Source organism: Triticum dicoccoides, chromosome 5A (genome assembly GCF_002162155.2).
Source record: "Triticum dicoccoides isolate Atlit2015 ecotype Zavitan chromosome 5A, WEW_v2.0, whole genome shotgun sequence".
Lineage (NCBI taxonomy): Eukaryota > Viridiplantae > Streptophyta > Magnoliopsida > Poales > Poaceae > Triticum > Triticum dicoccoides.
The window spans coordinates 645,388,760-645,401,843 of NC_041388.1; the positions used below are offsets into that span (position 1 = coordinate 645,388,760).

At 46.2% G+C, this 13,084-nt stretch overlaps 1 pseudogene; it reads right to left on the minus strand.

The window, feature by feature from the left end:
* Nucleotides 1-9,633: 9,633 nt before the first annotated feature.
* Nucleotides 9,634-11,574, minus strand: LOC119303705 (annotated as a pseudogene).
* Between the last annotated feature and the right edge of the window lie 1,510 nt (nucleotides 11,575-13,084).

The following is a 13,084-nucleotide window of genomic DNA, read 5'->3' on the forward strand; positions in this document are numbered from 1 at the left end:
ATGTTTTACGTGGCTGCTATGGGTTTCTAGCAAGAACGTTTCTTACCTACGCAAGACCACAACGTGATATGCCAATTGCTATTTACCCTTCATAAGGACCCTTTTCATCGAATCCGTTTCGACTAAAGTGGGAGAGACTGGCACCCGCTAGCCACCTTATGCACCAAGTGCATGTCAATCGGTGGAACCTGTCTCACGTAAGAGTACGTGTAAGGTCGGTCCGGGCCGCTTCATCCCACAATACCGTCGAAACAAGATTGGACTAGTAACGGTAAGCATATTGAACAACATCAACGCCCACAACTACTTTGTGTTCTACTCGTTCAAAGAATCTACGCAATAGACCTAGCTCTGATACCACTGTTGGGGAACGTAGCAGAAATTCAAAATTTTCCTATGCGTCACCAAGATCTATCTATGGAGAGACCAGCAACGAGTAGAAAGAGAGTGCATCTACATACCCTTGTAGAGCGCTAAGCGGAAGCGTTCAAGTGAACGGGGTTGATGGAGTCGTACTCGTCGTGATTCAGATCACCGATGATCCTAGTGCCGAACGGACGGCACCTCCACGTTCAACACACGTATAGCCCGGTGACGTCTCCCACGCCTTGATCCAGCAAGGAGAGAGGGAGAGGTTGAGGAAGACTCCATCCAGCAGCAGCACAACGGCGTGGTGGTGGTGGAGGAGCGTGGCAATCCCGCAGGGCTTCGCCAAGCACCACGGGTGAGGAGAATAACTTGGGAGAGAGGGAGGGGCTGCACCAAAGGCATAAGGTGTGTTTGGGAGGCCCTCCTACCCCACTATATATAGGGATCCCAAGGGGGGGGTGCGCCAGCCCCTAGGAGATCCAATCTCTAAGGGGGCGGCGGCCAGGGGAGGAGTCCTCCCCCCCAAGGCACCTAGGAGGTGCCTTCCCCTGCTGGGACTCTTCCTTTAGGGTTTCCCCAGGCGCATGGGCCTCTTGGGGCTGGTGCCCTTGGCCCATGTAGGCCAAGGCGCACCCCCTACAGCCCATGTGGCCCCCCCGGGGCAGGTGGCCCCACCCGGTGGGCCCCCGGGACCCTTCCGGTGGTCCCGGTACAATACCGATGACCCCGAAACTTGTCCCGATGGCCGAAACAGGACTTCCTATATATAAATCTTTACCTCCGGACCATTCCGGAACTCCTCGTGACGTCCGGGATCTCATCCGGGACTCTGAACAACATTCGGTAACCACATACAAGCTTCCTTTATAACCCTAGCGTCATCGAACCTTAAGTGTGTAGACCCTACGGGTTCGGGAGACATGCAGACATGACCGAGACGTTCTCCGGTCAATAATCAACAGCGGGATCTGGATACCCATGTTGGCTCCCACATGTTCCACGATGATCTCATCGGATGAACCACGATGTCAAGGACTTAATCAATCCCGTATTCAATTCCCTTTGTCTATCGGTATGTTACTTGCCCGAGATTCGATCGTCGGTATCCAATACCTTGTTCAATCTCGTTACCGGCAAGTCACTTTACTCGTTCCGTAACACATCATCCCGTGATCAACTCCTTGGTCACATTGCGCATATGATGATGTCCTACCGAGTGGGCCCAGAGATACCTCTCCGTTTACACGGAGTGACAAATCCCAGTCTCGATCCGCATAAAACAATAGATACTTTCGGAGATACCTGTAGTGCACCTTTATAGTCACCCAGTTACGTTGTGACGTTTGATACACCCAAAGCACTCCTACGGTATCCAGGAGTTACACGATCTCATGGTCAAAGGAAGAGATACTTGACATTGGCAAAGCTCTAGCAAACGAACTACACGATCTTTGTGCTATGCTTAGGATTGGGTCTTGTCCGTCACATCATTCTCCTAATGATGTGATCCCGTTATCAACGACATCCAATGTCCATAGCCAGGAAACCATGACTATCTGTTGATCACAACGAGCTAGTCAACTAGAGGCTCACTAGGGACATATTGTGGTCTATGTATTCACACGTGTATTACGATTTCCGGATAATACAGTTATAGCATGAATAAAAGACAATTATCATGAACAAGGAAATATAATAATACTTTTATTATTGCCTCTAGGGCATATTTCCAACACCAAGATGGATGGATTCAACTGGGTGACCCACAGTCAGGTATTGTTGTTCAGTTATCCTGAGGGTAATGTGGATATGTTCTATTTGAGATCAAGCTTGGTATTGCTAGAAAATATATATGTGATGTGCACTGAGATTTCAACTATATAATATCAGTGATAAAACACGTTGTTTCCCTTGCTATTCATGATCACTTGAACTAGCTTACCGTTTAATAATATTTCTATCTTGCACCATGAGTGTTGTTCAGTGGCAATATTCGCTCCGCCGAAGGTAATAGCGATGCACCTTTGCTAAGAAGGTTCTTTCCTGTTCAATGCAATGACAAGACGCTGAAACATCATGGTGTCCATGCTAAAGGATAATGATTCACCCCCTGGCTTCTTATTGTTGTATCATCTTGGCAGGGCGTGGCCGCGGCTGCGGCGCGGGCAGCAAGGACAAGCGCCGCAAGGGAGCCGATGGGCGTGGGCGTGAACCGGGGAGAGGAGACCATGGCGGAGGAGATGAGAGAAGGCCACTGTCTTCTTCTCCCCCCTCTCCGACCAGAAACCCCTATCTATCCATCCAACGAGAGAAGACTGCAGGCGGAGGAGAGGAGACGCGGGTGAGGTAAGAGGAGCCAAATCCCCATCATGCTCCTCCCCGCGCGCCGCCGACCCACCAGCGGCATTCTTTCTGGTGTGCTAGGTAACCGAATCCACCTACCCCTACCCGTACCTTTTTGGGGGGATTTTGTTGAACTGTTTTGGGGCTTTTGGTTTGGGGGCGATGTTGACATTATTGTTCGAGGAAGGGGAATGGCTTCTTGTGCGCTCAGTTTGTTGTTGTCTGCAGGGGAAACAAACAACAAGATGGTGGTGCGGGTCTTCGGGTATGGGTCCCTGATCTGGAACCCCGACTTTGATTTCAACAAGAAGATCCTGATATTCATCAAGGGCTACAAGCGAACGTTTAATCTCGGTATTCTTGGTTGCGCCTAAATGATTTGAAGCAAATCTGAACCTGTAACTGTAGTTCTTGGTCTGAAGATATCACATCTCAACTTTTCTTTCCCCGCAGCTTGCATTGACCATAGAGGCGCACCACAGAATCCATCCAGGACCTGCACCCCTGAATCCGAATATGAAGAAATATGCGTAAGTTGATTGCATCCATTAATCAAATATCTACAACACATTGTACTGATGTGCTGAAGTTTCGATGATTTCGATTGGTCGCTGACATAACCTCCTATTTCTCCTTTTGTTTATAGGTATTCAACGTGAGGAATTTCATACTTTTGGTGTGGTGCTAGCAAATATAGTGACCAAAGATAGTGATGAGAAAGGGTGGAGCTGAGTATGCCACACATGGATATGATTATTCCCCGTATGTTCTTTTTGGCAATCCACTTCATCACTGACTCATCTGTGTATGGGTGAGCTAACAAGCCTGTATTATGCCTTCCCTCTTTCTTTGTAAGTGAAGGATTTCAGATTGTTGCGCATTATTCAACTGCTATACTTGTGAAAGAGAAACGTGCTAAACTATAGTACTCCCTCCGTTGCATTATGAGTTTCAGCGACTCTTATTTTGGGATGGAGGGAGTAGTAAATTACTTTTGTTTTTTTCTTTGTTGATGTGATAATAATTAAGTTTAAAAATATGTCATCTTTTATTTCACTAATAGGGTAGAGCCAAGGTGGCATAAGTGTGTGGCTACGGATTACATCACGGATTATGTGCTACTTTATTAGTTGAAGTCTCTTTGTTCGGTTAGTTCTCTAAAACAGAACCATTTCTCCTGGTGTATATGTTTCTTGGCAACATTTGGTGTAATACTAATCTTCCAGATATTATTGTAAGAAATAACTATATTTAGTATCTTTATCTCATCAATGGGCTAATTCTATAAAAAGAACTAATAAGGAGATTTCTTAGCAGTACTGTATATGTTTGGAGCAATGAGGTCATTTTATCCTATGTTACTTTCTTTCTCTTGCATTTCCTAGGATGCAATGTAGTGATCTTACTTCTGTTGCTTCTTGGTGAATATAAATTATATTGCGTTTTCATGGAAGCAGGAGCCCCGTAGTTGTGTAGCGGGTCGCGGGAGAGGCAGACGGTGAGTGCGAGCTGGACGGGAAAGTGATGCCTGCGATGGCGAACCATGCCGGCGGGCAGGGCAGGGTCGACGCTCTAAATGTACTGCCTGACAGCTTGTCTTAGTCTTAATAAAAGTGCATATCTGCAGCATCCTTTCATTTATTTGGCATATCCTACTTAATATCCTTGACTCGCATCGATTTCAAATAACTGAAGTATCTTCTCTGCTCATGTTTCCACATAAAGCCCAATCATGTATATGTACTGATGGCGGCATGCATTCCAAGTTAGAGAGGTTCCAATGCTTTCCTTTTTTCACATCCGTGCTTATCTTTTTGTATTGTTTAGCTACGAGATCAATAGTAGCACTTGGCCAGAATATGAATTTTTAGTGCTTCTGAATTTCAATGACAAGCGGTACTGAATTTTAACTAAGTGCTTCTGATATGTCAATGACAAGTGGTACTGAATTCTAACTAAGTGCTTGTGAAATTTCTTGTGATGAATGGGTTTTCTGAGTGTAAGGCCCCGTTCGGTGTCCATCCGCTCCACTGCTCCGCTCCGGGAGCGGACGGAGCTGCAATGAAAAGTCTTGGAGCGGGCGAAACGATGCTCCGCAGATCCACGGATTTCAATGAGCCGGCGCATTGCCGAATGGGGCCTAAATATTGATGATTTGGTACAACATACATGACTGCTATTTTTTGATGTGTTAAGGACTGCTAAGTCTGAATTTTAATGTATCAAATTCGGTAGTACTGAATATATAAATGTTGTTTGTACTCTTTAATGACTCGAACACAAATTGTTGTTTGTATGTCTAATGGTCGAGTCTCTCCTTTATGTTCTGTTGCGCTGAATGCCTGAGCGTCAAGTGTTGGGCAGTTTTCATGTCAAAAAGAAAAGTGGGGGTTGTTTTCACTTGCGCCAATGTTTGGATGGCTGAACTGGGCGCATGTTGCTGTGAATGCAGTCACTGGATCCCGGTCCCGCCTGCCCTGGCTTCCATCGTACGCCTGGGAGCCAGACCAAGAACGTGTGTAAGCCGGTCTATGAAAAGTGGTAAACATCGAGACCATAGAGTACCAGCATGATGGGTCCATCAATAAATGATGACTATTCCATGTCAGAAACACTGTACATAAAGCGCCCACCCTATATCAATACGGCTCATTATACCCTTTGATGGCAAATCCCTATGAGGACCGACAATGCAGATAATATGACTATATAGTAGTATGACCCATATTGAATTTTCGAAACTTCTTAGTGCATATTGTTTTGTCTCAATTTCCATAAATTCAATGTGCAAGTTGCATTATTATTGTCCGATCTAAATTACATCTAAGACTTGAACAGTGAGTGATGCCTCCTTTAATGAGTGAATTATATGGGGCGTGCTACGCGTCCGCCGGCTGATCTTTTTAACAGATCAGCCGGGTCGCTAGCCAAAATGATGTGTTGCATGGAGCGGCTGAATGCGTCTACACCATTGCAACACAGACTTTGTTGCAAAATTATTTTATTTTCGCAACACGAGTCTTGTTGCAGCAGCTGTTTTGTCGCGTTTTTTTCTTTTTTACCTGAGTTTGTTTTGCAATTTTTGCAACTAAGGTCTTGTTGCAGAAAAATTTCTGCAACAGAGATTTTGTTGCAAAACATAAACCGTCATAGTCCATTGCAACACCGCGTCTGTTTCAGAAACATAGCACTTGTTGCAGAAGCGTGTTCGATGAAGGATGGTATGCTCGCCCTCAATTGGACACGTGTCACACAGGGAAGGTGGCGGACGCGGCCACTGCGATCCGCTGGGTGATGGTAAGCATTTCCCAAATTATATAGTGTAGTTGCATCTTCTATTCTGTTTGAGCATGTAGGTGTGTGCTTCCTCGCTTTTACCTTGTAAGTTGTCCTCAATTTGTTGTTTTTGTTTAGGTTTGGATTTTTTTTCTTCAACCCGCAAGGCCCGTCCAGTTGTGAGCTATGATGAATTTCCTCACTACATTTTGCATGGTTAGTGGACATTGTCCCTTCATTTTGTATTCAGTGATGGATGAAAATTCTGAAATGGTAATTCTGCTGTATTATTCAATTTGACCTAATATTAAGTTTTTTATAATGCCGATAGAAATAAATTTTTTCGCCTGATTTAGGAAGTGCACATAGGTAAGTCAGCATATTCTATATCTCTTTCAAGAGGTGAAAGCACATGCATGTTGCCTTCGAAATTGCTATCTCTGAAGCATACGCACATTGCACTAACAACTAGGCGGAGGTTCAGACATCATAGCTGTTAGTGACCGGTCCATTCGACCGTGCGTATAGGGACGGTTTGGGGTGCCAGGATGTCGATGCTCTCAAGTGGGGTGTGGTGGAAGTGGTTGGATCGACGAGTGAAGAGAGAACACAAAAAATTGAAGGAAGACCAGCGACAAGCGAGTTCAACTAAAACATAAATTTCTTGTTAGTTAACCGCAAAGGCACTCCCTTGGAACTAACATGCATCATGACCATACTAATACATTTTATTTGCATTATCACTATATATTCAAGATAATATTAATTTAGCAAATTGCAGAGATTTTTTTGGCTATTTTTTTGTTATGATCTGGTGGAATGGTAAAGAATTAGTTTCTGATTTGTACAGTGAGTATTCCCTGTTACACATATTAAGACCTTCAACCTGAAGGATTCATGCTAATTGCATATATTGCTTGTGCATGATGGGTACGAGTTGAGGAATACGTTTTTATTATACTTGCTCAAATATTGTGTCAATGAAGATAAATACAACATTTCTGATATTGTGCGAGAATTTCTTAAGCGCATTAAATAGATTTTAATTTGTAACCGATTTTTAGGTAGATCATCGTTTTATATGTATGCATGGCCAAATTGACTTTTTGTTATCAATTTACATTGCACGTGAAGTGGATTTAAATTATTACTCAATTGTACCCATGATATCTTTCTTTATAAATGAAATTTAACATGCATTATGTTTACGTAATTCCAGCGAAATATTTCAAAAGCCCGTGGCAACGTACGGGCATTATACTAGTCTATGTAGTGTCATGCAAAGATGTATTTATTAGGTTATAGACTCATTGTTTCTTGGAGTGTGTGATGTTCCGGTAACTTAGCTAGTTACCACAAGCACCTCTCTCTTCATTAAATATGTGCCACATAAGCAAAGTTGTATTGAAGTGTGTGATGTTACTCCTAAGTTCCTTCCCATTGTGACCAGCCTTAGGCGTGGATATAAGTACAATACGATGCTTGATTTCAACAGAAACCCGTGCATTGACCAGGTGGTTTGCTCCCCGTGAATGGCCTTGTGGTCTGGAGTTCGATTCCTGCCGCAGTCATTAATTTTTTTGCATGCAGCACCCGCATGCAGGATTCCGGGTTTCTCGCACACGTCGTCCACGCCTGACGCGCAGTATCCGCATGCAGGATTCTTCTCACACACGTCGTCCACGTCGGCAGGAATTTAGCTTTCTCGCATGGTAAATGACATGGTACATTATTGATGTGGACAGTGTGCATCAGTGGCAGAGCTAGCGCCCGGCCACCCCGGGCACTTGCCCGGGCTCCCTGGCCAGGGGACTGCGCAAGCAGGTGATAAACAATGGGGCAAATCCCACTATGCATCGTGGTTTACCCGGACAGGCCGCAGGAGTGTACGTGCTAATTATTAGGTCTATCAAACGCACTCCTTGACCAAGCGTAATGTTCAGTAGTGATGGCTGGTACTCGCTTCTTCCAAAACAATTAGTATTTGAGAGGAAACAACCACTCACAGCCCTGTTCGGCACGATTTACATCCTCAACTACTCGTCGTCTTGTCCCCTTTCTCCTGATTATGTAGTAAGATTTTGCTAACTAATTTAAAGATTGATATATTTAGGACTTAAATTAATTTATGAGGTCAGGCGGTAGGGTATATTTTACATGTCTTCCTCTTTTCTTACAAGCTCTCTATTTTGAGTAAATTCACAAATCAAAACACTTAATTTATGTGAATTAAAAAATCATTATTTTATCTTGTACTCCATAAAAAGAAATATAAGAGCGTTTAGATCACTAGAGGGAGTGGTATCTTCTAGGATGTTTGGATGCTAATTTATGTAGCTATACTTTTACTGGTAACATGGCAAATTTAGTTCTATTTGTGGCCTTGTTTTTTTTTGCGAGGTAATAAAGTTTTATTCCATCAATATAGGGCTACCTTCACGAGGCAAACGTTTCTCTATACTTGGTAGACCTTGGTGTAGCCATAGTGTAGTGGTACCCTCTACACGACTATACATAGCCAAATTAATCTGCTACTGTATTTTGTTCATGTCTATTTTTTGTTGGAATAAACTCTCTATTTTGTTCTATGTATGGTCTTGTTTTATGACTTAGGTTGTCACGCGACAGTATCTAGTAGCTTCTAGGATGGTTTGGCGAGAGCCTTCTCGAGAACAGTCGACAAAGGGTGATACATGGCATGACCTGGGCAGCCCTACCAAAAGCTGTTTCCCGAGTGTCGCCGAGAGAGGACTAGAGAAACGCTCGAACGTTTTGCCAAAGGCAGCACTCGGCAAACGTCAAGGACACATTGTGCCCTCCAAAGGCAGTCTGGTTAACTTTGTTAAGTACCTCATTTTAGCACTCGGTAAAGACTGCCGAGTATCCGAGAAAAGGAACTCGACGAAGCTCTCTTTATCAAAATGGGGTATGCCGAGTGTCACACTTGACGAACTGTTATAAAATTGAATGTTGATATATCATATAGTAGTTCACTTCAAAATTACATTTGCATGACTATCATGTTTATATTGTTACTTCATTCTTATTTGGGGCTATTTTATATATTGTGTATCAAAATACTTGATTTCCAAATTAGACACTTAGGTTCAAGCTTGCCCAGGCTCTACAAAAGTTCTGGCTCCGTCACTGGTGTGCATGATGAGAGAATAGAAAGTAGTGAGGAGCAACTTCTTAAGGGCCTGTTCTGCAACGCTCCAGCTCCCAGCTTCGTCAACTCCACGTATGAAGCTGAGCCAAACGCTCTAGCTTCACGGAGTCGAAATCTGAGAAGCTGGCGGGCGTCTACGTGCAAAAACTGAGAAGTTTCCGAAGCTATAGCATTTGCCAGCTCCCAGAAAACAGAGAAGACAGAGTTGGGTGAAATTACAAAGCAATGCCACCGCCAAGTGAACAATCGAACCGGTATGAGGAAAACGTCACGAGTGAACATAACGATTCACCAGCCAACCTGCCACATGGGCTGAAAATAACGTCCACACCCACCAATCCGACCAGGCCCATGCCTCTTTCACAGCCACTTGGGCTCTCAGCCCACTCCAAAACGCTAACTTCAGAAGCTCACGCTGCCGAACGATTTCCAAATCGCCACCAGAAGCGAGAAGCCACGCGAGAAGTCAGATTTGAGAAGTTTTGCAGAAGCTGGGGCGTTGCAGAACAGGCCCTAAGAATGGTAGATTTAATTTTTTTTCTATACATTTCGTACATGTGGACACAATCTGTATTTAGCGCGGATGATGAATCTAGCTAGTGGTCTACGTACAGTTCTATATGGCGCTGAGCTGCCTGACGTTGATCGGGAAGATGAAGGGCGCGGATCCGTCGAAGGCGGTGGCGGTGAGCTTCTGCGCGGTGGCCTCCGTGGGGTGGTAGAAGTCCCAGAAGACGTGGTCCGACCTGTTGGCGCAGTAGCTGCTGAGCGGGGTGCAGGCGATCTTGGCGTTCATGTCCCCGAGGCCGCAGCACGCCGCCTTGGCCTCAACGAACCCGTACTCCGCCGGCTGGTTGATGTACCGGAGCAGCGCGGCGGAGGAGTCGAAGAGCGCGTAGTGCAGGTCCGTGTACTTCGCGGCCATGCCGCTCAGCACGCCCTCGGCCGCTTTGTTGTACTGCACGGCCATGGCGTTTCCCACGGCGTTGCAGACCTTGGCGGAGCTCATCTCCCGCAGCGACGGGGTGCAGCCCACGGGGCCCGTGCCGAGGAACAGCACCTTGCGCGCGCCGAGGTTGTAGAGGCTCTGCAGCTGGCCGGAGAGGGACTGGATGAGCGCGGCGACGTACTGCTGCTGCTGGGAGGGTGTGGCGGCGTTGTTGGCCTTGGCGTAGTGGATGATGTCGTTGCTGCCGATGGTGATGGCGAAGATGGACCTGGCCAGGTGGGTCGCCGCCTTGGCCTGCCCGAGGCTGCGCGCCAGGGAGGAGTACACGCCGGAGTAGTACTCGATCTGCTTGTCCAAGGTGATGCACTGGTTCTTGTTCGTGGCGTTGGAGACTCCTGCGCCACCGGAGGCGAAGCTGACGCCGTTGACGTAGTTGGCGTTGCTGCTCGAGGACAGGGCCAGGTACGGTGGCGAGGTCGCCAACCCGAGCTTGTCGGCTGCATGCATCAACATCAAACTCACAATCAGCATACATCAACATCAAAACTAGCTGCAGTCCTCCGGATTAGAACCGTGAGAACGTACACTACTACACGTGTAGGGAGATGTTGCATGGGAACAACTTTGACTTCACTCACCAATTGCTAGCTCGGGACAACTACGTTGCATTCTTTGGTTGGGTTGAAAGACATGGCCAAGATAACAACGTACGTCTACAAGAATACATAATTTCTTATGGCCGCCAAATCTCTAGGTATATACTATGTGCAGTGAAGTTGAAGTTCTCTATCAGTCAATGCCTTCTCCAACTGGCCAAGTCACAGTTGCTACAACTTGGATATATTCATATATAGCGAAAAGTCGTTCTCAAGTCAAATTGTGAGTGAGGAATATGGACCGCCTAAAATACTAAATTATCTTCGCCCGTGAATGCAGCGTAGCTGCTGGGAATAGTGCAGATTTCTTCCTCTTCTTCTTCCTTTTTTTTTTTGCATAAGCAGAAGAACTTGCGGATCGAACCTATATCATTTATGTAATCTAAATCTGGTAACGCTTTTGTTAACAACCATAGTAACTAACCTAGCTCGGGCCGTGGCATCAGGCAAATGAAGAATGGATGGTAATATGAGTAGGCAACTCACCGAGGAAGTCTGCCGAGTTCTTGCCGTTGCTGAAGCGGCCGGTGGCCTTTCCCCCCGCGTAGTCATGCCGTTGTGCGAGAAGTCTGCCTTGAGCAGCGTCAGCAGGTGGTTGTTATTCCCGACGTCCGCCAGCGAGTCGCCGAACACGTACACCGCCGGCACGGACCCCGCCGTCGCTGCCGCGGCCATGAGAGCCATGATAACCAGGGAGCAACAAGCGACTACACTGGCAACCGCCATTGCTAGGTAGCTCAGACGAACAAACAAGTGTTACTCCGAGCAGCTAACGCGGTTTGTGTTTTGCACTCGTACTACTCCTTATCTTCTCACACTAGACAATGAGTTGAGTTCAGGAGGTTCGGCTGACGGCAATTTATATAGGCCGCACAGGATCGAGTGGAAGCAAGCGTTCAACCACGGGAGGGATAAAACATTCTTTTTTTCTGAAATGGAGGATAAAACATTCTGCTTCTACATGTGTGTACTGAAAAAGAGCGCGCGCGGCAGAGGAGTGCGTACGTTTGTTCCAGCGTGTGTATGTGCTCTGTGGTGTGGAGAAGACGGCAGGGCGATCACATAAACAAACGGCCAAAATGACGAACGATCGTATGGGACGGGTCTCCGTCCGGTTCCCTTTCCATGGTCTGGCGTGCCCGCGCCTCTCTCTGTTTCTCCCGGGTGTAAGTGTTCACATGTACTGTACTATGATAGCACTGTTTTTTGAAAGATGGATGGTTTTTGTTTATGATCCGCGTAAGCGGCGCGTCTCTCTCTCTCGAGGGTAAGTGTTCACATGAACGAAACGGATGAGGGGTGCCCTGAAGTTCCGTAGGCGTCATCGACTGGTGCTAGCTCGGCGAGTGCCACATGTTCATAAGTGTTCACATGTATGATTTTCATTTCAAAGGCATATAATTTTTATTTATAACCAGCGTACGCGGCATGTCTCTCTCCGTCGAGGGTAAGTGTCCACATGAACGAAATGAAGAAGGACGAATTGCACAAAAGGACAAAAAAAAAGAGAGAAAGAAACAAAAGAGTGCCATGAGGCCGGTTTCCTAGGTGTCATCAAGTGGTGTCAACTCCCCGGGTGTCACCACTTCCTTGTGTGCTTTTTGGGGTCGCTGGGTCGGGTGCGTTTTCGTCGGTGTTTTTTTGTTCACTATGTCGCATGGTTTGCTCTTGCATGTCGTGTTTTTCTAGTGTGGGTGGCACTCTAGTAGGGGTTTCTGGTATCTCTCGTGGATTTCTATTTTGGGTATGGTTGTCATCACTAGAGTTTCTAATGGCTGATGGCTCTTAATCATTCCTTGAGGTGCGTCAACTGCTCCTACTGTATTTCTCTATTGCCGATAGAGCTAACATGGATAGGGGTTTTGTTGTCTGGCATGCTGACATCATATTTGTGAGGGGCATGTTGATTCGTGTGGTATCGTTCTTTTGGGCACAATGGAGCAGACTAAACTTTAAGATCACCCAACAAGCGAGAGCTGAGAACAGGGGTCTCCTTAAGAGAGTTTTGTTGAGAGTCACTGATGTTTCCTAGGTTCCATCTTGATCATCAACCCCATCCACCCCGGCTAGCGACTGCTAGTCGGGGCGGGGCGGGGGGGGGGGGGCTGGAGAGGCCCTCGTGTAGCATGTATGTATTAGATGTGTTTTTAGATTGGGTCTTGCCTCCATGGCATTTGGCGCTATGCCGAGGAGTTCGCTGCCGCCGTGTTCGAGCATCGGCTAGTGACTTGCAACGGTGGTGATTTTGTCTATACTGGCTAGTTGCCAACTGCCAACAACTTCGAGAATAAGCTCGGTTGGTTCTCTGACCTGTAAGTGTTC